Genomic DNA, 25,709 nt, shown 5'->3' with positions numbered 1-25,709 from the left:
CAGAAGTTAAGTCCCACAGTGCTCAGAGCCATTTGAACAAATTTTTTGCCTCAAGCTGTGCACACTATTGTATACTTCCAGTCCCGCCCTGTGTTGCCATTAGCAGCCAACATTTTGATTGCATGGTAGACAGTACTTGGCGCGTCGAATGCCGTGAAAATCACTAGCCTTTTGCGACCTCGCACTCAAGGGGTTTCTCGTCAATGAGTGGCTTCCTGGATGGTCATAAACCACTTCGAAAAATTCAGCCTATGACCATGAAACGTAAGTGTTAATCCCTCTCTTTGCATTCACCAGTGGGACAGATTTTTCTCGACGATGGAAGAATTGACAAGAGACCTTAGTTGTAGAAGCTTGCATTTAGGCTGTTCACAAAACGTTCCGTCTCGAAAATCACCGTCTTGTCATTCTGGAAACGCCTGGCGCGAGTTACTAGCAAGCGGAACATAGTGTTTCATTCTCAACGGAGAGAAGTCTTCAAACGTAAAAGTAGCTTCGGGTGTACCCCACCCACCCATGGGACTTGACAAGAAAATCCCAAAACGTTTTAGCTTGCCGCGGTGGCCGAGCGGTTCTAGGCGCTTCAGTCCGGAACCGCATAGCTGCTACGGTCACAGCTTCGAATCCTGCCTCGGGCATGGATGTGTGTGATGTCCTTAGGTTAGTTAGGTTTAAGTAGGTCTACATTCTAGGGGACTGATGAGCTCAGATGTTAAGTCCCTTAGTGCTCAGAGCCATTTGAACGATTCTGAACCAAAAAGTTTTGGTTTCGCGTTAAATCCGTAAACGGGGCGAAGCCATCTGTCCAAACATTCTGTGACCGTAATGGCACAGAAACAGAGGATGAAATATTAAACTTTTCCTCCCAAAACTGTTTCACAGAGAAAGATCGCGCAGTAGTTCATCTTTAAATAACAAAATGACAGATATCGAAATAAGTGAGCAATGAATAGAAAAGTAACTGAAATCGCTCACCAAAGGAAAGGATACTGGACCTGTTGGGATACCAATTCGTTTCTACTCGTAGTCCGCGGAAGAACTTGCTCCTCACCTGGAAGCGGCGCCCGTAGGTCTCTAGAGGAGCGTTCATGATGATTGGAGAAAAGCGTATGTCATTCCCGTTTACAAGATGGCAGGGTGAACTATATGCCTGTATCCCCAACGTCGGTCTGTTATAGAATTTTGGAACCCTTTTCATGCTCCTATATTATGAAATTTCTGGAGACTGTAAGTCTCCTCTGTAGGGATCAAGCGTTCCGAACACAACGATCGTGTGAAACCCAGTTCGATCTGTTTATCCACGAGACCCAGAAAGCATTAGATGAAGACTCGCAGATAGATGCCGAGTTCCCTGATTTCTGGAAAGCGTTCGATACAGCTATGCGCTGCCACCAGATGTGCAAAATACGAGTGTATGGAAGATCAGAACAACTTTGTTATTGGACCGAAGAGTTTTTAAGAAATAGAAAATAACATGAAACCTCCTGGCAGATTAAAACTGTGTGCCGGACCGAGACTGGAACTCCGGACCTTAGAGCACTTGCCCGCGCAAGGCAAAGGTCCCGAGTTCGAGTCTCGGTCCGGTACACAGTTTTAATCTACCAGGAGGTTTCATATCAGCCACACTCCGCTGCAGAGTGAAAATCTCATTCTAGAAAATAACATGTCATTCTGAATGGAGAGTAAAGCCCCCAAGGACACGTAACTTTTAAGGATATACGAGAGGGGTTACATAAGTAATGCAACACATTTTCTTCTCGGTCAGTTTCGGTTGAAAAAATGCAGAATTTGATGTGCGACGTCGTGGAATAATCCCGCTTCAGCCCTAAAATTTCATAACTTCCGATAGGTTGTGGCTATATACGTAGCCTCAAAATGGCGTTTGTAACAGAGGTGCGTTCCAAGCAGAGGGCTGTCATTGATTTTCGTTTGGCGGAAAAGCAGATAATCATAAATATTCACAAGCATTTGCAGAATGTCTGCGAAGACCTCACTGTGACAAAAGCACAGTGAGTCGTTGGGAGAGGCATCAGTCATCATCACAACATGGTCTCACAAAGGTGATCTCCACAGCAGTGGCTCCTGCAATATTGCACCGTGTGGATGCCCTTATACAACATGGCCGACGAAAGCAAACGAATTTCTCTCTCTACATGAGAACGCAAGCCCTTACACAAGTGTATGCACATGAGAGGAACTAACAAAACTTCAATGGGCTGTTCTTCTTCATCCACTCTACAGCTCGGATCTCTCACCGTACGACCTTCATCAGTTCGGCCCAATGAAGGATGCACTCCATTGGAAGCAGCTCGTACGCGGTGGCCGTGCGGCTCTAGGCACTTCAGCCCGGAACCACGTGACTGCTACGGTCGCAGGTTCGAATCCTACCTCGGGCATGGGTGTGTGTGATGTCCTTAGGTTAGTTAGGTTTAAGTAGCTCTAAGTTCTAGGGGACTGACGACGTCAGATGTTAAGACTCATAGTGCTCAGAGCCACTTGAACTATTTTTGGAATCGGTGGGTTCAAAAATGGCTCTGAGCACTATGGGTCAAAAATGGTTCAAATGGCTCTGAGAGCACTATGGGACTTAACTTATGAGGTCATCAGTCCCCTAGAACTTAGAACTACTTAAACCTAACTAACCTAAGGACATCACACAAATCCATGCCCGAGGCAGGATTCGAAACTGCGACCGTAGCAGCAGCGCGGTTCCGGACTGAGCGCCTAGAACCGCGAGACCACCGCGGCCGGCGGTGGGTTCAGGAGGGTAATACGGAACGCCGTGCTGTTTCCCAACAGCCCCGTATCACTAGCAGCCGAGATGACACGTAACTTGTCTGCATGGCTGTAACGGATAGTGCAGCCACGTCTCGATTCCTGAGTCAACAGATTGCAAGACAAGAACCATCTGCACGAACAGTTCGACGACGTTTGCAGCAGCATGGACTATCAGCTCGGAGACCATGGCTGCTGTTATCCTTGACGCTGCATCACAGACAGGAGCGCCTGCGATGGTGTATTCAACGACGAACCTGGGTGCACAAATGGCAAAACATCATTTTTTCGGATGAATCCAGGTTCTGTTTACAGCATCATGATGGTCGCATCCGTGTTTGGCGACATTGCGGCGAACGCACATTGGAAGCGTGTATTCGTCATCACCATACTGGCGTATCACCCGGAGTGATGGTATGGGGTGCCATTGGTTACACGTCTCGGTTACCTCTGTTCGCATTGACGACACTTTGAACAGTGGACGTTACATTTCAGATGTGTTACAACCCGTGGCTCTACCCTTCATTCGATCCCTTCGAAACCCTACATTTCGGCAGGATAATGCACGACCGCATGTTGGAGATCCTGTACGGGCCTTTCTGGATGCAGAAAAAGGTCGACTGCTGCCCTGGCCAGCACATTCTCCAGATCTGTCACCAATTGAAAACGTCTGCTCAATGGTGGCCGATCAACTGACTCGTCACAATACGGCAGTCACTACTCTTGATGAACTGTGGTATCGTGTTGAAACTGCATGGGTAGCTGTACCTGTACACGCCATCCAAGCTCTGTTTGACTCAATGCCCAGGCGTATCAAGGCCGTTATTACGGCCAGAGGTGGTTGTTCTGGGTACTGATTTCTCAGGATCCATGCACCAAATTGCTTGAAATTCTAACCACATGTCAGTTCTAGTATAATATATTTGTCCAATGAATACCCGTTTATCATCTGCATTTCTTCTTGGTGTAGTTTTTTTAATGGCCAGTAGTGTATAAATGAGATAGCAGATTACGTCGGAATTTCCATTATGCTTTCCGTCGATGACGCTGTTGTATAGAGAGGAGTCGAACGCTGGAAAATTGTAGCGAAATGCAGTAGGACCTGCAGAGGATCGGCACTTGATGGGGGTAGCGCCAGTTGAACTCAATATAAAATAACGTAACTTTACCATATGATTAAGCCACTGCAGAACAGTCACTACAAGTAACTACTTGCATAAAATATCTACCAGTGTGTATATGTTACACAAAATTAACCGTGGGTAAGCAGATGCCAGACTGAGATTCAGTGGAAGAATTCTCAGGAAATGTAGTTCACCAACAAATATTCGTTCGACCCATATTTGAGTATTGTTAGTCAGTCTTGGGACTGTACCAGATACGATTGATAGAGAAAATACAGTAGATCCAAAGAAGAGGAGCCGGAGATGCTCAGGCATTTCCAGTGGCAGGCGCTGCAAGAGAGGCGTTCTGCATCACGGCGTGCTTTACTGTTAAAGTTTCGACAGTAGTCGTTCCTGTAAGAGTCAACCAGTATATTGCTTCCTCCTACGTATATTTGGCGAAAAGACCATGAAGATAACGTCAGTGAGGTTCGTGCCCAAACCAGGACTTTACAGCAATCGTTCTTTCCAAGAAAAATTCGCGACTAAATCAGTAAAAAGGAGGAAGTGACATTGGTACACGAACAACCGGCCAGCATGCAACCTAAGGCGGCTTTCTGGTATAGATCGAGATGTGAATGTCGAGCTTTGTGCAGTCAAGAGAACAGAAAGAAACCATTGAGTAACCACGTCAGGAGAGTGCAAGGGGTCAATGGATGAGGAAAAATTTCGCAACCAAAAAAAAAAAGCGACTATGCCCTGGGCAAAATGAGCTGATGCGTTGTCGTGGGAAGAAAAATCTTTGGACAGTGCGAAAATTATCTACATAAATAAAAATAATATACGTGGAAATTCTCTTTCAGGTAGTAAGATCTGAGTGTAGTAATAAATGAACTGTTGTAATGAAACTTGTAGTGTCATAATGTGAAAGCAAAGCTGCACTGTAATAATAATTAATTGTCGTAATGTAAAGGGAAGTCGTTCGTACCGTAGAAATTAAGAATCTGACTGCAAGAATTTTGAACAGTACTACCTGCCTGAATAATGAACTTTGACGTAAAACCCACAATAATCAGTTTTGGAAAACTAATCCCAGAACAAAAATTGATACACAGTACAGAAAATCTAACTGTCTCTGAATGAGCCCAAGTTAACCCTGACTGAATAAAAAAATCAAAATATTGAGTCATTACCTCTACTCTGTGCAAATCTGGATAAGGCGTTGCAGTACTGCTCTGTCTTGAGTGCCGTTATGCTAAGGCCGCAAATTACTATATCTACATAGAGACACTTATGAGGCACAATGAGCTCTCTGTTAGTTGCAAATCGAAGTATACATTTGGAATAACCAATATCAATTAATAATTGTAAGAGAAACATAAATGAAAAATTAAACATGGGCATAAATGACAACACTAAGTTCTTTTGCACACTGTGAAAAAGTTGCTCAAGCCTGATTTTAAATTTAATGAACGTCTTAACATCCAAACAATACACTTTCCTATTCTTCAAATCTAGCAATTCCCAGTACAATAACCAAGTTAGTCCAATGGCGCAGCAATAGCGAAAAAAAGTAACATTTGAAACATATCATTACCAAAACTTCATCACTCCAACACAGCTTAACATTATCTTCTCTCTGCGCCTTCGCGCACACCAAAGATAATAACCTAACTTCTGCGATACAGCTTTACAATATCACTCACTCACTCACAATCGATTCAGATACCAAAATTACACGTCACGTCTATCATGTTTTTCGCGGTGCTTCATTCTGACATTCTCCCGTAATCTCGTAAGGAAGTTATATTAAGATTCAACTTCGCGTCGGATACGAGTCATTATTCTTAAAAATGCAATATTATCGAAGAAATTGGCCATGAGCGAGTAGAACTCGCCCACTGTGGATTGTGTACAAAATTGTGTGTATAGACAGTTCAACCATTCTGGGCATCGAAATTCTCGACCACTGTCGCCTGTTATTAACATCGACACTGGCAAGATATCTGTCCCAGGGATTCCAAGATTTTCGGGAACCTTTTGATTTCAATAGTATGGATGTGAAACAGTCAAGCAGGAAGCAGGCGACCATTATTGTAACAATCAGTGGCGAATGCCCGTTGCGCATACAACTTGCAACACCGTATCTACGTGCAGTAATCGCTCCTGGGTATCTGACGATGGATAAATTCCGAAATGTGTCATATGAGCAATAAAACCATTCTTGGCCTGATGCTTAACTTCTACCATTGCGACTCAGTCAACCTGCATGTGGAACTACTGACTGTTTTAGTTTCATGTTTGACGTCGGATAAAAAATGAGAAAAGAAATATTTCTTTGTTTCATGTAATTACAAAGTAAGATCCCACAGGGATCCAGCTTAAGGCCATTCATTGCTTGTTCTTGTGTACATGAATGATCTCTCATCAGTTACACTGCAGAAGCACAGTTCGTTTTGTTTGCAGATGACACAAGTATTGCAATAAATAGTATGTCGAGTGTAGTTCTAGAAAGATCTGCTAATGATATTTTCATGGATATTAATAAATGGTTTAAAGCCAACTCACTGACATCAAACTTCTAAAAGACTCACTATATGCAATCCAGAACCTGTAAGAGCAGATAGAAGAGGGATTACAACTTGATGATAAATTCAGTTACGAGCATACCACAGAACTGCAGAAACGCCTTAACAAATCTGTATTTGTAATTCGAGTGTTAGCTGACATAGGCGACATAAAAATGAAAATGCTTGCATACTTTGCCTACTTTCGTTCCATAACGTTATATGGTATAATATTTTGGGGTAACTCTTCTAGTCAAACAAAAGTTTTCAGAGTCCAAAAGCGTGTAATACGTATTATTTGTGGAGTAAATTCACGGACGTCCTGTAGAAACCTCTTCAAAGAACTGGGTACACTAACAACTGCCTCTCAGTATATTTACTCCTTAATGAAATTTGTCCTAAACAATATATCTCTTTTTCCAACAAAGAGCTTAGTTCATACATACAATACCAGGAACAAAAATGATCTGCACAAGGACTTAAAAGCACTTACTTTAGTTCAAAAAGGGGTCCACTACTCAGGAACACTCATCTTCAATAATTTACCAGCCAACATAAAAAATTTAGTTAAAAATAAAGATCAGTTTAAAAGGAGCCTGAAAGACTTACTATTGGCCAACTTCTTCTACTCCATTAACGAATTTTTTAATAGAAACAAATGATGTATTGCATATATTCATACTACTAGTATTGTTATTTCAGCTTTAAAAAAATACTGACATGTTCCACATCCACGTGGATCTCTTCAGCACGGATCTATGGAACGAAAAACTAATCTAATACTTTTCTTGTATTGTGAAACCTCGCTTCTTGCCAAATTTCATAATTCTAGGTCAACGCGAAGTACCTTATAGGCTCTAATGTGTGACTTAGCTAGTGTCAAAATATGTTTTATAAATTGCCGTATCCTTTAACTACATTGGCTTAGAAGCTTGAATTCCTTACACCGGCAAGAAACCACATATTTCACTATGTAACATGAATTTCAACTTAATATGTGCACCCGTTATTCAGAAAAAGGGGTCTCAACAGACGGACAGACAGACAGTTCGATAGCAAATGACAAAAAAAATTTGTGTAATATAGTTAAAAAAGTACTGTTTTCGGATTTTTTCCTTTGGTTGTACTGCGAACTCTTGCTTCTGGCGAAATTTCGTGATTCTAAGCCAAAGGGAAACACCCTATAGGTTTTGAGGAGTGAGTTTGTGAGCATCGAAATATCTTACATAAATATGATACTGCAGTGCCAGTGTTATTCTGATTACGATGCAATGTTCCTTTGGACATGCATGCATTTCCATAGGAAAAGGCACTGTGGCGACCACAGCTGTTAAGAATCAAGTCAAATGAATACGCAATTGCGAATAAGGGCTACCATCAGATGTAGAACGGAATGACGACAACGAAACTTCGTGGCGGACCGGGACTCGAACCGGGATTTGCAGCTTATCGCGAGCGTTCGCTTTACCATTTGGCTATCCGTGCACGACTCACGACCAGACACAAACTTCCATATGTCGTCAAACATGCGTCTACGACCTGCACTCGTATGTCCATTATGTATATTCCCGTATATGTCAGATGTTGAAAGTCGCTTGCCCGGTATCGGCAGATAATTATGATATTCCACTGTCTGTGTTATTCTGATTACGATGCATGCAAGGAATTTTGCCCCGGACGGACAATAAAGTAATCCGAAAACAGCTCCGTTTCTACGGACAGAGGTACGGAACCGTAAAAAGAATAGATCTCTTCCTCAAGGTTCAGTCTTACCCCACTTTCCGTTTAACTCTTCTCTCTGCTCACAACCTATGTATCTCTGAACAAGTCGCATGTACCTAGCGCTAGCGACGTATACACATGAGCGAAACTGTCATGCATCACTGGTTACCATATACTATCATTTGCTTTTTTTATTGCAGCGTAGCATCCTGACAGAAAGTCTAACTCAGAAATGTCTGCTAGTCGATACACATCTCCATTTCTTCTCATCCTGTTCCAATCTGTTCATCGTAACATACCATATGGTGTTAACTGTTACACTAAATTTTGTCACATATTCCAAAATTCTTTGCCCATCACAGTTTACCCTGTCTGCAAGTCCTTTAATTGCAAAGGTAAGCCGGCCGAGCGGTTCTAGGCGCTACGGTCTGGAAACGCGCGACCGCACCGGTTGCAGGTTCGAATCCTGCCTCGGGCATGGATGTGTGTGATGTCCTTAGGTTAGTTAGGTTTAAGTAGTTCTAAGTTCTAGGGGACTGATGACCTCAGAAGTTAAGTCCCACAGTGCTCAGAGCCATTTGAACCATTTTGTAAAGGTAATTATCACTGAGGAATACGGCGATATCACCAGCCTGTTCCACTTTCTGGTTAGCAAAAATTATTTCCATTTCCACATACGCTTTTTAATACTTTTTCATTTCTAATTTTATCTGCTCATTTGATTTTTAACATAGTGTTCCCACAATCCAAGGGTGTACTGCATCGCCTCTTCGTACACGACGAAACGTCATTAGTAAAGGTGTAAATAGGCTGTTTAGGTTTTTTGCATTGGTAACGCCACGTAGCGCTCTGTATGAAAATCACTGGCTGTGCTGTGTGCAGTCTGTGGCTGGTTTTCATTGTTGAGGTAAGTGATTTGTGAAACGTATAGGTTAATGTTAGTCAGGGCCATTCTCTTGTAGAGATTTTTGAAAGTCAGATTGCGTTGCGATAAAAATATTGTGCGTCAGTTTAAGCAGTCATTTATAATTTTTTTAAGGGGACGTTTCATATGTCGACTCTTAGCCGAGGATACCTCACTGTAATCTTCTGATTTTTTTCTTGTACTTTGTGTAATTAGTGTAGTTATTGTTTATTGCTAGCGCGTAATTACAGAGAGAATTTCCTTTGTAGTTGTAGTTTTTCATTGTTGTACAGTAAATCAGTTGTGGCATGCATGTAGATCTGCACCAAGTATTTCGCAGCTGCACTAGCAATTAACGAGATATTATTTTCACTGCTATGTTAATGTGTTTTTTTTTTATTTTGCTCTTCAAATTGTGCATTTCTGTGTTATCGTGTGAAATATTGCGACAATAATGGCGTGTGAAAACGTAACACTAGGCTCCAAAGTAAATTGAGAAATGATAGTGACGACGAGCGTAGCTTATCAGCACCACCGTGTAATGAATTAACAGACATTCAAAGTAGCAATTTGGTAATTGTGCGTAGGGAAATGGAGCGGGCTGCAAATAATGGTGTAGACAGTGAAACAAATAGTGAACAGGGAAGCATTATCGATCGATCGGTCGGCAACAGCTCGCCTCAGGATTCCGAAATGACAGGACACAATCTTGCAAATACTGTAGAGTCAGGTTTTGCGTCCTCACCATTTTTCTAATAAGTCAAGACACATCTTCTGCTTTTCAAAATGCGAATATTGCCGGTTCAAATGCACTGCCGAATAGCACTGAGGAACATGTTTCCCACACCAGTGCATTGTTATTACAGTTAATGCAACGAATGGGACAAAAGATAGACACAACGCTTGAACAAAATCAGAAACAAATGAGACAAAATCTTCAAACGTTAGACGCAATGGAACAAAATCAGAGACACAGACAGCAAAAGTTAGACACAGTGGAAAAAAATCTTCAAAAGTTAAACGGAATGGAACAAAATCAAAAACAGTCACAGCAACAGCTTCAAAAGTTAGACACCACGCTTGAACAAACACGTGAAGGTTTAACTGCTGAGTTACTTAAAATCGAATCTAAACGTCAAAAAGTCCGTAATGCCGTAAAAACTTTGTTAGCATTTTCAAACTATTTTTTCGCGTCATGAAAATTCATTACAGAATCACGAAGCAGCCATAAAAGAACTGCGAACTATTGTTCATGAAAATCACGACGCCTTGAAAGCTAAAATTGACTCAGTTGCATCTACCGATTCGGTTACGCAACTTGCTAAAACTCGGGAAAACTTAAAGGACACAGTAGATACGATTTCAACACAAATGGACACTTTGAAACTTGGTTCAGAAAAACACACTGAGGAAATCAGTTCATTGACGGATAAAGTAGCCGAACTTTCGGATCAGTTCACTAACTTATCTACAAAAGGAGATGATGATCTGAATGACACAAGACCCGTAGCCTTCGCTGACACAGAACAGTATGAACAAATTAGAAAATTCAAACACAATCAAAATCAAATCAATACACAGTACAAAAAAGAAATCCAAGAAGTACAAGATCAGTTGACGCAGGTAATACAAGAATTACATATTTCAGAGGAGACTCGCCCTCCAACACGGGAAGAGGGACATAGAAATAAGGAAAGTCACAAAATAATAACACAGGGCACTTCGGAAATTATCAAAGAAATTGGCAAGGCGCACTGAATTTTGAGATGGAACCGCCGAAACGAAGTAACAATCACCGGTAAGCTGTTCATTACTACACGTAAATTCAAAACATTTAAGAATTCTGGCAACGACATTCATCCACAAGCATGGCTCCATCAATTCTCTCATTGTTTTCCTCCCAACTGGTCATTGGAGCACAGGTTAGAATTTATGTGCGGCTACTTAGAGAATGAACCAGCTGTAAGAATGCGATCAGTCATTCACGATTGTCACAGTGAAGGACTATTTTATCATGCCTTCCTCTCAGCATATTGGTCTCAAGCTACACAAGACAGAGTAAAACATAGCATCATAATGATGAAACAATCCGAACAATCTCAATTTTCCAGTCTTTTCAAATATTTCTAAGACATGTTACATAAGAATCAGTATCTTTCAAACCCATACAGCCCCTCAGAACTCATCCGCATTTCCTTAATCAAATTGCCTGAACATTTACGACATATTATTTTGGCAGGACGTTGCAAAGACGACACTGAGTCTTTTCAAGGACTGTTACAAGAATTGGAAATTCACACTGACAATCGCGGAACGCGAAAACAGGAGCACAACAATTACAGGTCACATCCGTCACAATTCCGCGATGACAGAAATAATAACTGGTTACGACAAGGTTATTCGTACAACGTAAATCGTGTATAGGAATAACGCCATTGGACAGAGTACGGCAAGAAAATGGTTTTCTTGTTTTAAGGAGGACCGTTTTCATATAAGTGACTTTCCAGGTTCAGGAAGACTTTCGGGGTTTGATGAAGATCCTTTAAACGCATTGATCCACAATTATCCAAATGAGTGTACCGGACAACTGGCGAACGTAATGAACTGTGATCACTCCACCACCGTGCGAAATGTGCATGCAATGCGGTAGGTTCAGAAATCGAGTGTACGGGTACTGCATGCTCTAAGCCAAAACTATAAAAATTTGCGGATGCATCTCTGCTTGCTCGTCATCAATTGGCTCGTGAACAAAACCGACCATTCCTATCGCGTATCGTTACTAGTGACGATAAATGGTGTTTTTATGCTTACACAAGGAAAAGAATGGAATGGCTGAGGCAAAACAAAACATAAACTCCCCGTAATAAGACCTGCGCGTATCCACAAAAGATAATGTTATGTATCTGGTGGTACAGCGACGGTGTGGCGTACTACGAATTGCTTCCCCGAGGTATAACCATCACGGCTGATATTTATCGTCAGCAATTGAGACGTCTTCGAGACGCAGTCCAAGGAGAACTACCAGGAAGGGAACGTTAAGTTATGCTACTCCACGGTATCGCCCGCCAGGTTTCTGCTAGACTGACAAAAGAGACTGTACAGGAGTTGGACTGGAGAGTCACCCCGCACCCACCTTACTCAATTGATCTAGCAACCCTGATTTTCACCTTTCCCGCCGTGTATCGAACAGCCTTCAAGGAAATTCCTTTCCGGATAAAAATACGCTCTGAACATGACTCGACGAATTCTTCGCCTTAAAACAATATTGTTACTGCAGCGCGGAATCGAAAAGTTACGACAGACTGTTGTCAGACTGTTCTAAATAGTGAAGGAGAATAAATTATCGATGACTAAAGTCTCTGTTATTTTTATCTGTTGTGTTTATTAAGCTTATGCAAAAACTCTACGAACTTATGAACCAACCTAATACATATTTCTCCGAACAACAATATTACAACTAAACGTGATAATTAGCCCAACAAACACCTACATGTGCAAACAAATCCGTTTGCCACCAAGTGAAGGACAACAGCCCACGATCTTACTTATATAAGAGGAAATCAGCAGCAAGAAAAACTGAAGTAAAGCAAAAAGTCTCTCAGTCTGTTTTCTGTTTTTCTCTCGTAAATACTGCCTGTCTCCCTATCCTCCTCGAATTTTCTCATCCCGGTCTACCTGATTCACTTACCATCCTTATTAACCAGTACCCCATAATCTGATGTCTCTCACACTAGCTTCTTGTAGATTTTCGTTCCTGCATTTTCAAATTAGATAGTACTGACTGCTTCAAAATGTGTCCAAGCGACCTGTACCTTTAGCTGGAGATCACAATGAATTTTTTTCTTCGTCCCTTCCATCCGATTATTTTTAAATATTTCTGTAGAAAAACATTTCAGATAGTCCCGCTTCTTTCTTCCGTAGCGTTTTAACGGTTCACGTTTCAGATTCTTGATATCAGTGTTGTGCGTGAAGTGTACAGCTTCTATAATTTCTTCCTCAGTTTTACGTCAATTTCGTTCAACACTAGTGCATTTCTTACAGCACACTTCGACCTGTGTCAGTGTGCTTCTGGCATCTACCTTTCGCCGACCATTGAGCGTAATATCGCTTTCTGCACAGCAAAAATCTTTTACTAGTTTTACATATGTTTTCATCTGAGTGTTATTCATTTCTGGTAGTCTTGAATACTTTCGTCTTCTCGAAGATAGTAGTGATACTAGTGAGAAACTGATGTTTCAGCTCGGGTACACTCTTGGACCTCTGCACACTAGAAAGTATACTGTCATTAAAAGGATTAAACAAAAACAAGTACAAAAATCGTAGGCGGAGGATGATTTCTTTGGGGGGCCAGCGAGAGCACTTTGACATTAGTTAATTACTTACCTAGTTACAAGTTTCATAGAGCTTTTGAATGACTGTTTTATCGAAATTATGTGGAACGAATCAGTTTACCGGATACGTAAGCGTAATTACTATTGACATTAATCAAAAAATTATTTTTTTGTCCTGCTCATACAACATCACTTAAAAACAAATTTCTTTTCTGGCTACCAGTATTTAAGAAGAAATTCATCAATGGAATAGATGTAGTTCTCCAGGAAAAATCATTTTAAGTTACAACTAAAACTTGGTTTTCTACCTATCAGACATTCCATGTTATTGGGCAAGTGAAAAAAATATTTGTTACTGCATATTGAATGCCTTTATGAGCTACTGACAGCTTTAATAATGGATAATGAATGAAATTTTTCCCAGTAGTGTTATAGGTACGGTCATCACCCTTCTTTTCAAATTATGATGGATTATTTATATTTGTGACGGCTCAGTTAAAAGGCCTAGCTCGTTGAAGAGGTACCGATATGACGTCCGTGGGTGAACACCACATATTATTTTTAACGTGCGTCCACACGATGCCTTGTTGCGTTAACTTCGGGCATGGGCAAAAATTCCGAACAGCGCAACAATACATGCGCATTTATGCATGCATAATTTCCTGGAATTGGTGGCCGTGAGTAAAACGGCCTACTACCGCATTCAGTGAAAAAATGGTTCAAATGGCTCTGAGCACTATGGGACTTAACATCTTAGGTCATCAGTCCCCTAGAACTTAGAACTACTTAAACCTGACTAACCTAAGGACATCACACACATCCATGCCCGAGGGAGGATTCGAACCTGCGACCGTAGCAGTTCCGCGGTTCCGGACTGCAGCGCTAGAACCGCACGGCCACCGCGGCCGGCCCATTCAGTGAAAATCTTTGCGCTCTTTTTGCAGATGATAAGCAGCTGGGGCCCATGTGCGTTTGATGTGTAGTGTGCTCATGTTATGCTGTGAAGGCATTATGTGCAGTAATATCTGTTGACTCCAAAGGAAGCACGCTTAAATTTATACGAGGGTTGTAACTTCAATAGTGGCAACTATTTATTTACAGCTCGTACAAAATATATACGTGTTTCAAAGTCTTACTGGCCTTCAAAGAAGTCACCACCATTGTGAATAACTCATTGCCAGCGATGTGGAAGTCGTAGGATACGCTTAGCAGTACCAGTTGTGTTGACAGTTCGAGCCCGACGAATTTGTAGCAGTTCTGAAGCGAATGCCGTGAAGTGTTTCCTTCAGTTTAGAAATCGAGTTGAACTTACAAGGGCTTAAGTCAGGGGAGAGCAGTAGTTGTTATAGCACTTGACAGCCCCATCAGTCAAACAAATCAGTAACAGCTTGCACTGTAAGTGCTTGCTTGAGCATTGTCCTGCAAAATGATGGTCAGGTCCTGCTGAAAGTGTTATCACTTCTGTGTTTATGCTGTTCATTTTTGGAACACAACCTAAGAGTATCCTACGACTTCCACATCGCTGGCATCGGGCTATACACAATGATGGTGACTACTTTGAAAGTCAGTAAAACTTTGAAGCAGGTATCTATTTTTTACGAGCTGTAAATAAATAGATGCCACTGCTAAAGTTCCAACCCTCGTATATTGTAAGCTCTCAATATAATTTAACTATGTACGAAATATTGAATATACTTTTTCAAAAAATTTTCTCCGTGTGTAACGTATCCTTAAGATATCGTATTAACTGCTGAGCAAAACTGACTGTTCTTGGCCCCGTATTGCGCTTGTGAACAGTGTCGTGCAACTTTAATCTTAGTGAAATTCTGAATTTGAAATCATGAAAATGAATCTAATTAAATCCCAAAAGAAACTAATTGGTACTCAGTGAAAAGTATTTAAGTAAAATTTAATACAGAACTACGTTATGAAAGCTACGTAATCCAAAGTACAGAGTCTGATTTGAAACATCCACAAAATAAAATGCTACTCAACTAGGAAGAAAACAACTGTTTAAGTACACCTACACTGTTCAGTGTAAATTTATCTGCTTGCTAAGTACAACACCTGAAAATCCTAACTATGTACTGTTTGAGCACAAGAATGGAAAGTGAAATCTGTATTGAAAGAAAAGAAACTTGCTTCATGCTCAGCATGCTATTTTGTGTCCAGTATACTGACGTTCTCGAAAGCACATTGAAATCAGCAAATGCAACCGCTAAAGAAAAATAATTTACTCTCTACTAATTTTTTGTTTACCCGTCAGAAGCAATATTTGGCTGCGTGTGGCGTAAGGTGCAATGCACAAAATGGTTCAAATGGCTCTGAGCACTATGGGACTTAACATCGATGGTCATCAGTCCCCTAGAACTTAGAACTACTTAAACCCAAATAACCTAAGGACAGCACACAACACCCAGCCATCACGACGCAGAGAAAATCCCTGACCCCGCCAGGAATCGAACCCGGGAACCCGTGCGTGGGAAGCGAGAACGCTACCGCACGACCACGAGATGGGGGCTGCAATGCACACACGACAAAATATTTAATACTTTACTAAGAATGATGGAGAAGAGCTTTACTTTAAAGATAAGTGTTCTTGAAAAATTTAACTCTGATTATTGTCAAAAAAAGGCTGTACAAATAAGAAGACTCTAACAATTACGAAATTCACTCATTAGAAAAATTACAGGCATTTAAACCATCTGCGTTACTTGTGACATAATGAAAACAAAGAGAGAAAATTAAAACTAATCATGAATATTATTAGTTATCTAAAGGGCAAAGATTTCTTTCCGCTAATAGCCCTGACAAAAAAACATTTAATTCTTGCGAGTGCATAGGTTACCTTGAAATATTTCTCAAACAATCTTCAGAACCCACTCAGTCAAGAAAATATGTTTAAAAACGAGTTTTCATCTCCGCAATAAAGCAGTCCAGACAGTTCGGCCAGATTCACAAATATCAGATCTCCTTCCCTGGAACTGAACTGCTTGTTGCTATGCCAGTAATGATAACGCCCGAACGCTGCACAACTGACTGGTGACCTAACGCATCACACAGAATCAAGGATATCATCCATTTCTCGTGTGGCGCGCTCATGCATCTTTGTCCCAGTACTGTATAGTGGAATATTTAAATGTCAGAAAACATATGAAAACTCCACAACATGATTACATACAAAGAAACGTCGTGTGGAAACCGCTTCTAAAAATAACAGAATAAAAATTTGGATGGTGTGTTCTTATAATTCTTTTAATTTCAGTGAAGAGTGTTGGTGTTATTTCTAGTTGCTTAAAGTTCTGTGGAATGACATTTTTAATATATTCTCTTGCTTATTCAACTAAACCATTTAATACTATTTTCCCTGCTGCATGTAGTGAGCGATTGTTAAAAGTACTCTCAGTTTGTGTATTATCACTCACAACACTGATATGTAGTTTAATTGTTAAGGCATCTTGTACAATGACTGAGTGTCCCGTCCACCGTTTGCAAATATTCTGTATAGTTTTAATTTGCCTGCATTACTTGTTCTGCATTACTTATTTCTGTCAGGACGTGCATACCTGTCGATATTTTAATGACTGTCCTTAAAGTACTACAGTATTTTTTGTAGTATGCAAGTAATGTTCGATCTTGATATGAACGTCACTTTTCGTCTTACATGAACTTTTAAGTCCGAGAGTTATACAAACTTGCTTTGCTTTTTAATGGATCGCCTGGATTTTTTTTCTGAAAGCAACTTGACACAAATTTACTATTGAATAACTTGAATTTGACATTAACACCTCTTTCTGCATTTACTTCATCCTACGCCACCTCTTTTAACTGACCCTTCAAACACTGAGAGTAACTGTTGATAGAATGCCGGCCGGAGTGGCCGAGCGGTTCTAGGCGCTACAGTCTGGAACCGTGCGACCGCTACGGTAGCAGGTTCGAATCCTGCCTCGGGCATGGATGTGTGTGATGTCCTTAGGTTAGTTAGGTTTAAGCAGTACTAAGTTCTAGTGGACTGATGACCTCAGAAGTTAAGTCAGCTCAGAGCCATTTTTTGAGCCAAAGTCGCGGCACCACATAATAAAGCTCTGATTTCCCTTATTTTATCATGATGACCGTTTGTCCCTATATAGGTAAGCGTCAACTAAATATTTTCGCATTCGGAGGAGAAAATTGGTGACTCAAATTTCATAAGAAGACCCCACCATAACGTTAAACGCCTTTGTTCTAATCCCGTATCATATCAATGACACTCTCTCCCCTATTTCGCGACAATACAAAACGTGCTGCTCCTTGTTGAACTTTCTGGATGTACTCCGTTAATCCTGTCACGTAAGGATCCCACACCGCGCAGCAGTACTCCAAAGCGTTGTGTAGGCAGTCTAGTAGATACGCTGCATTTTATAAGTGATCTAACAATAAAACGCAGCCGGCCGGTGTGGCCGTGCGGTTCTACGCGCTTCAGTCTGGAACCGTGTGACCGCTACGGTTCGAATCCTGCCTCGGGCATGGATGTGTGTGATGTCCTTAGGTTAGTTAGGTTTAAGTAGTTCTAAGTTCTAGGGGACTGATGACCACAGCAGTTAAGTTCCATAGTGCCCAGAGGCATGTTATTATTATTATTATTATTATTATTATTATTATTTTATAGAATGAGCGTCACATGGAAAGTGAACAACGTTGTGAAAGCGGTACAGAAAAAATCTTCTTTGCCTTTAGTATACGGCGTGATAGTGCAGATGTGAAATATATATATGGAAAACTGTTGAATATGTATATCTTGTTTATCGTGGTGATTGCGTGTGAGTCGGTGACCGGGAAGTGGGTCATTCAATTGGACGCCCTTCTGGCTATCTGCGTGTGCTTAATCTACGCTACTTATCCCACAGGAGAACGAGTACCTAATGTTTAACGTGGAGTACAGTCCAAGCGTCTTTTCTGGCGACTCCTCACGTCATTGAGAGGTGAAGGCTACCTTAAACGCAGACTCCCCGTGGTGCGACAAGGATCGGCGATTTCTCGGTTTCAAGGCGCGCACTTTATCGCTAGACCACCAGCCCCGACATCGTCGTGATGCGCATCGCGATTTTTGCCCGTTTCTTGTACCTGAGTAATAGCGGCATCAACGTCGGCGATTTATTTAGCACGAAGACGTTGGCGAGAGTTTCTCACCCAGCCACTGGGCCAGTTTTATGGCTCAAGTAGGGTCACTCGACGGTGGAATGCCTCTGTACAAAAGATACATGTGGTACGTCTGTATCTGAATGTGAATGGCTCCCTCCATGCATTATGTAAGAACGCGCTTCTTTTTCCGTAGAAACTATCGTCTTGGGTAGGTTTCACTACAGAAGTTCCGCAACGCCACCGCGCCTCGGATTCGGCAGTGACGCTCTGTGCGTAGGTGTGGCGAGGCGAGTACGTGCCTGGGCGTTAAGAGCAGCCAGCTCGTAGCCCTAACTGTAGCTCCGAATCTCATTACTACGCAGCGCGCCGTCACAGCTGCCGGCTTGTCCCGTGTTAGTCACTGTGACATCAGCTAGTAGAAAAAGATTCTTTACCCATGGACGAGAGCAAAGTACGAGACGGTGCACTGACTAATTCGAGCTGATACACAGAACAGCAGCCGGGATGACACGCAATAGCTATTGCTACGCTTAGACTGCCTGTATTCGAAGCTCAGAGCACTGGCGTTAAACGCTTGGCCCGTGGAAAAGTTTTACTACTGTGTTAACCAGTCTGGGCCTGCCGGACGCGTTGGCACTTACTCAAGCTTTTTGAGTAATAACGTGACGTAAGCGCTGTGTCAGTGTCGAAGTACTGCGCAGACTGCGTAGAGAGGCAGCACCGGCCACAAACAATGTGCTACCATCACTACGTGTCAGGGTGTAATTTTCAATTTCCCACTTCATACAAGATTCAAAAACAGAGAGTTATGTCGATATACGACGATGGGGAGTATCTTCGTCGATATGCGATTCGCTTGACGACTTTTCGGCTAATATAATCGTGAATGTTCAATAGTAACGGCAAGTGTCCCACGAGGAACACAATACAAATGAGTGGTTTATAAGCCAGAGTCAGCAGCAAGACTGTTCGGTGGCGATTGTAAGTAGGCTGTTTAGGTTTTTATGTTGGTAACGCCACGTAGCGCTTTGTATGAAAATCACTGGCTGTGCTGTGTGCAGTCTGTGACAAGTCTGCATTGTTGCAATATTGCTATTGTAGTGTTGGGCAGTTAGATGTGAACAGCGCGTAGCGCTGCGCAGTTGGAGGTGAGCCGCCAGCAGTGTTCGATGTGGGGGGAGAGATGGCAGAATTTTAAGAGCGGTCGATCTGGACGTGTGTCCGCCAGAAAGAGTAAATTTGTAATACTGGATATCATGAACTGATATATATATATATATTTATATATATATATATATATATATATATATATATATATATATATATATAAATTTGTAATACTGGATATCATGAACTGATATATATATATATATATATATATATATATCAGTTCATGATATCCAGTATTGCAAATTTACTCTTTCTGGCGGACACACGTCCAGATCGACCGCTCTTAAAATTCTGCCATTTTAAGAGCGGTCGATCTGGACGTGTGTCCGCCAGAAAGAGTAAATTTGTAATACTGGATATCATGAACTGATATATATATATATATATATATATATATATATATATCAGTTCATGATATCCAGTATTGCAAATTTACTCTTTCTGGCGGACACACGTCCAGATCGACCGCTCTTAAAATTCTGCCATCTCTCCCCCCACATCGTTAGTGCCTTCAGCCTTCAGTAGTTAGAATCTTTTATTTAGCTGGCAGTATTGGCGCTCGCTGTATTGCAGTAGTTAGAGTAACGAAGATTTTTGTGAGATAAGTGATTCATGTAAGGTATAGGTTATTGTTATTCAGGTCCATTCTTTTGTAGGGATTATTGAAAGTCCTAAAATATTATGTGTAAGTTAGTGATGATCAGAATAAGTAAAGAGAGAAATGTCTTGAGTACGTTCAGTACTGCTCAGCTGCTACAAAATCAAATAACGTAAGAGGTTTATTAGCACAGTAGTTCATTAATTTTTTTAAGGGGACGTTTCACGATATTATTGTCTAAGGGAAAGTGTCGCCTTTGGATTTGCACATATTTTCAGTTTTTGTACTGAATAGCAGTTCATTACAAATGTAGATGAAAATGAGACGAGCAGTGTACAGATAAACCGCCAAGGGTCGTGTATTATACGATCTATTTGATCAGTTTCGCTAATCAGACGCGAGCACCTTCAATTCGATTATACATAGAGTATTTACGGCATTACCTAGATTGCATTTACCACGAATCTCTCGCTCAGCACAAAGTCCCAAGCGATCGGAAAAAATCGCACGCGACACCAGTATATAAGAAGGGCAGAAGAACGGACCCACAAGTTTACAGACCAGTGTCCCTAAAATGTTTGCTGCAGAATCCTTGAACATATTCTCAAATCGAATATACACAACTCAAAAAAAACTTTTGTAGCACCTTGGTTGCGAGAGTTCCGGGCCCTGTACAAAAAATTGGAATAGATATCAATATAATCATAATTTCCGCCCTTTTTATTGCTCATGAAAACCGCACATTGCATGTAGTACCACCATACAGCGAGACTTTCAAGGGTGGTGGTCCAGATTGCTGTACACACCGGTACCTCTAATACCCAGTAGCACGTCCTCTTGCATTAACGCATGCCTGTATTCGTCGTGACATACTGTCCACAAGATCATCAAGGCACTGTTGGTCCAGATTGTCCCACTCCTCAACAGCGATTCGGTGCAGATACCTCAGAGTGGTTGGTGGGCCACGTCGTCCATAAACACCCCTTTTCAATCTATTCCATGCACGTTCGACAGGGTTCATGTCTGAAGAAGATGCTGGCCACTCTAGTCGAACGATGTCGTTGTCGTGGAGGAAGTCATTCACAAGATGTGCATGGTTGTTTACATCTTTTCGCGGGTTTAGTGACATCTCTGAACAGTCAAAGGGACTTTGTCTGTGATACAACAACCACAGTCAACTCCTATCTTCAGGAGTTCTGGCAACCGAGGTGATGCAAAACTTTTTCTCGATGTGTGTAATAAACTTTCTTGAAACGGAGAAGCTTATGCCCTTGAACCAGCATGGTTTTAGAAAGCATCGCTCGCGCGAAACTCAGCCTGCCCTTTCCTCAAGTGATATACTGAGAACTATGGCAACAAGCAGATTGCATATTTCTAAATTTCCGGAGAGCATTTAACAAGGTGCCCCATTACAGGATTTTAACGAAGATACGAGTTATGGAATGAGTTCACAAATATACACTTCTTAGGTAATACTGTAGAACCCAATACATTGTCCTCGACGTCGCATGTTCATCAGAGACAAGGGTATCGCCAGGAGTGCCCCAGGGAAGCATGATGGGACGCTGTTGTTCACGATATACATAAATGATTTGGTGGACAGGATGGGCAGAGATCTGTGGTTGTTTGCTGCTGATGCCATGGTGTACAGTATGGTGTCGAAGCTGAGTGACTGTAGGAAGATACAAGACGACGTACACAAAACTTGCAGTCAGTGTGATGAATGGCATCTAACCCTAAATGTTGGAAAATATAAGTTAATGCGGATGAGTAGGAAGATGAAACCTGTAATGTTCGGATACAGTATTACTAGTGTCCTGTCTGACACAGTCAAATCGTTTAAATATCTGGATGTAACGTTGCACAGCGATATCAGGTGGAACGAGCATGTGAGAACTGTGGCGGGGAAGGCGAATGGTGGACTTTGGTCCACTGGGAGAATTTTAGGAAAGAGTGGTTCACCTGCAAAGGAGACCGCATATAGGACGCTGTTGCAACATATTCTTGAGTACTGCTCGCGTGTCAGGGATCAGTACCAGGTCGGATTGAAGGAAGTCAGCGAAACAGTTCAGAGACAGGCTGCTGGGTTTATTGCCGGTAGGTTCGAACAAGATGTAAGTCTCACGGAGATGCTTCGGAAACTCAGATAAGAATCTCTGGTGAGAAGGAAACGTTCTTTTCAGAAACACTATAAGAGAAAATTTAGGGGATCGGAATTTGAAGCTGACTGCAGAACGATTCTACTGCCGCCACTATACAGTGCGCGTGAGGTCCATGAAGATAAATTACGAGCAATTAGGGCTTATGCGGATGCATACAGATAGTCGTTTTTCCCTCACTGTATTTGCCAGTGGAACAGGAAAGGAAATGACAAATAGTGGTACAGGGTACCCTGCGCTATGTACTGTACGCTGCCTTGCGGAGCACCTATGTAGGTGTAGATGTGGATGTAGATATTAATTGCCGTGGTGGCAACACGTTAGAGGTTTAAAGCACCACCGTCAACACGAAGTGGTGTGATTTGGATTAGTGTTGTAGGTCCACCTGACAACTCTTTATATTGACGATGGTGCTGATCAGTGCCTCAAACCGTTAACGTGTTGCCAACCGGTCAATGAGTATCCAGCGAAACTAGTCAGAGAAATTATACAAACCTTTGGAAGTTTATCTGAACAGTAATTATAATGCTCGCTGTATTTGCAGCAAGTGATGGATATACGTGATATGAAAAATGCACCCAGTGCAACATTCCTGGGAACTTCATGATCACTCAGTGACGTCCAACCTGCACCTCTAAAATCCTTTCCCACCTGAAACGCCCCCCAACGAGTCATGGTTTGCCTACAGCCCCGAAGTCCTTGTCGATCCCAGTGGATCACCACCTGAACAACCGCCCTTAGTATGATTCAGTGCCCGGTAAAACAGGACCAGAGAAATTTAGACTCAGAAAAATTGGAGAAATAGTCACTAATCCCCCAGTCCGAATTCCCAACTCGCCCAACAGCTAAAAGAGTCGAGGGCTCCTACGTCGTGCTTTCCTTTACGATAACTGCTGTGCTCCACAAACAGTTTGCAGGATTAATCATAATGATGTGGAACGAGTCATTTTTCATTGACAGTAGACATCCGTATGTAAATATGACTACATGCTGACCCTTTACATGTTGCAGCATGTGCCTCCACCATTATGTACTGATTGGTCGCAGTTTTGACTCCACCTGCATTTTGTGGCGGCGTGATCATAGTGTCAGCCGAACTGCGGATCGGTTTGGGGATGTGCGTTCTCGCCTTAAAGCAATAAACCCTTTCGTTTTACGAACCTTACTGAGAGATAAAACTGTATATCGGACCCGGTTTCGAACGCAGAACCTTTCCTTACACGAGCAATACAGCCATGACTCAGTACTCCCCCCTCCCTGTCCCAAAAACACACACACACACACACACACACACACACACAGCTTCAGTCCTCTTCTCAGTCCCTCCCACCCACTTTTCGAACTTGACAGGAGCGAAGACTTACGTCCCAAACATAACACAGCCTAACAATGGACAAAACGCGAAGAAAAACAGAAAGCAATGTGGAAAGAAGTAAATGCTCCTAATATATCATTGTGTCCTAGATGTTTAAAGCCCGAAGACCGTTGTTGGTGATCCCATAAAGCAAGTAAGTTGTTCTGAAGCGACACTAAACGCTGAGCCCAATGGCCAATAACAGAAAACTGACAAATGCTTCTATGGAGCTGTTATATTTTAAAGGTCAGTCTAGTTTTCACGAACCCACTTGCGAAAGAAAACTTTTTTAAAGAGCGTGCTACACATAAATCTGAAAAGTCACACTACGCCACTTCCTGATTCACGACCAACCTGTTTCTAAAAGTTCGAGAGATAAGATGACTGTTTACTTTCTAATTGCGCCAGATGACGAATTAAAACTTCATAGCATAGTACACCTAATAACGTCCTAGAATTCGTCTTTGTACAATAGTCGACATATTTACATTCCACAATTCGATAATCATTCAGTGTTGAACCTGACCTTTTTCTCTCATGCCTGATGTTCGCGTACAATCTTAGAATGACAGCTAATTTCTGGTTTAAAGAACAGTGGCTCCTGATGTTGTCTCAGCCGAAAATACTATACCCTACTCCGATGAACACTATTCTGGTAACAGTTTTAGTCGCAGACCTCCCATTTTCGCACGCTACTGAGCGTTCTTGCAACATTTTTTATGCAGTGTCTCAATTCATCGGCATACTTTCACAGTATGCAAACATAAATATGAAAAATCACAAAATATTGCACTTTAGTTTTTCTTTCACGATATTCAAGAAAGTGTCTGCTCGGTCTGCTTCCATCAACTAATCATAGCATAAACTACGTGACGGCACCCAAACATCACAGTCTTTGAAACTTCTTGGCATATTAAAACTGTGTGCTGGACCGAGACTCGAACTCGGGACCTTTGCCTTTCGCGGGCAAGTGCTCTACCATCTGAGCTATTCAAGCACGACTGAAGCCCCGTCCTTACAGCTTTACTTCCACCAGTACCTCGTCTCCTATCTTCCAAACTTCACAGAAGCTCTCCTGCGAACCTTGCAGAACTAGCACTCCTGTAAGAAGCTCATCCTAAACTGCTGAAACGATTTCAGTCAAATTTGGAAAGAAATATTGTGGAGGTTGGAACTACCAGCGTTGTATTGGGGTGGGTGTGATGACGTGGAGAAAGAAGGGGGAGACGCAGATGGACACATGTAGGAGAAGTAGGAAATGGACAGAGAGATGGGGAGCAGGAAATAAACAGAGAAATGGAAGAGGAGGAAATGGACTGAGAAAGGAGAAGATGGATGGAGAAAGGAAACAGGAGGAGATGAAAGATGATAGGGGAGAAGATGAACAGTGAGAGGTGGAAGGAGGAAAGGAGATGGACAGCTACAGGCGGAAGACAGAGAGGGGTGGGAGGAATATATATATATATATATATATATATATATATATATATATATATATATAGAGAGAGAGAGAGAGAGAGAGAGAGAGAGAGAGAGAGAGAGGAGGGGAAGCAGAGACCTACAGAGAGCAGGGGGTGGAGGAGGTGGACAGAGAAGGGAGAAGGAGGTGGACAGAGAGAGGGGAGAGGCCGACCGAAGTGGCCGAGAGGTTCTAGGCGCTACAGTCTGGAGCTGCGCGGCCACTACGGTCGCAGGTTCGAATCCTGCCTCGGGCATGGATGTGTGTGATGTCCTTAGGTTAGTTAGGTTTAAGTAGTTCTAAGTTCTAGGGGAATGATGACCTAAAATGTTAAGTCCCATAGTGCTCAGAGCCATTTGCACCATTTTTTTTTAATGGGGAGATGGACTAATAGAAGACTGGAACAAATACATATCTGGACATTTTTTTATAAATAACTATTTAGC

This window comes from Schistocerca gregaria, chromosome 2 (assembly GCF_023897955.1).
Source record: "Schistocerca gregaria isolate iqSchGreg1 chromosome 2, iqSchGreg1.2, whole genome shotgun sequence".
NCBI lineage: Eukaryota > Metazoa > Arthropoda > Insecta > Orthoptera > Acrididae > Schistocerca > Schistocerca gregaria.
The sequence above is the reverse complement of the archived record's forward strand: the minus strand, read 5'-3'. Positions refer to the sequence as shown.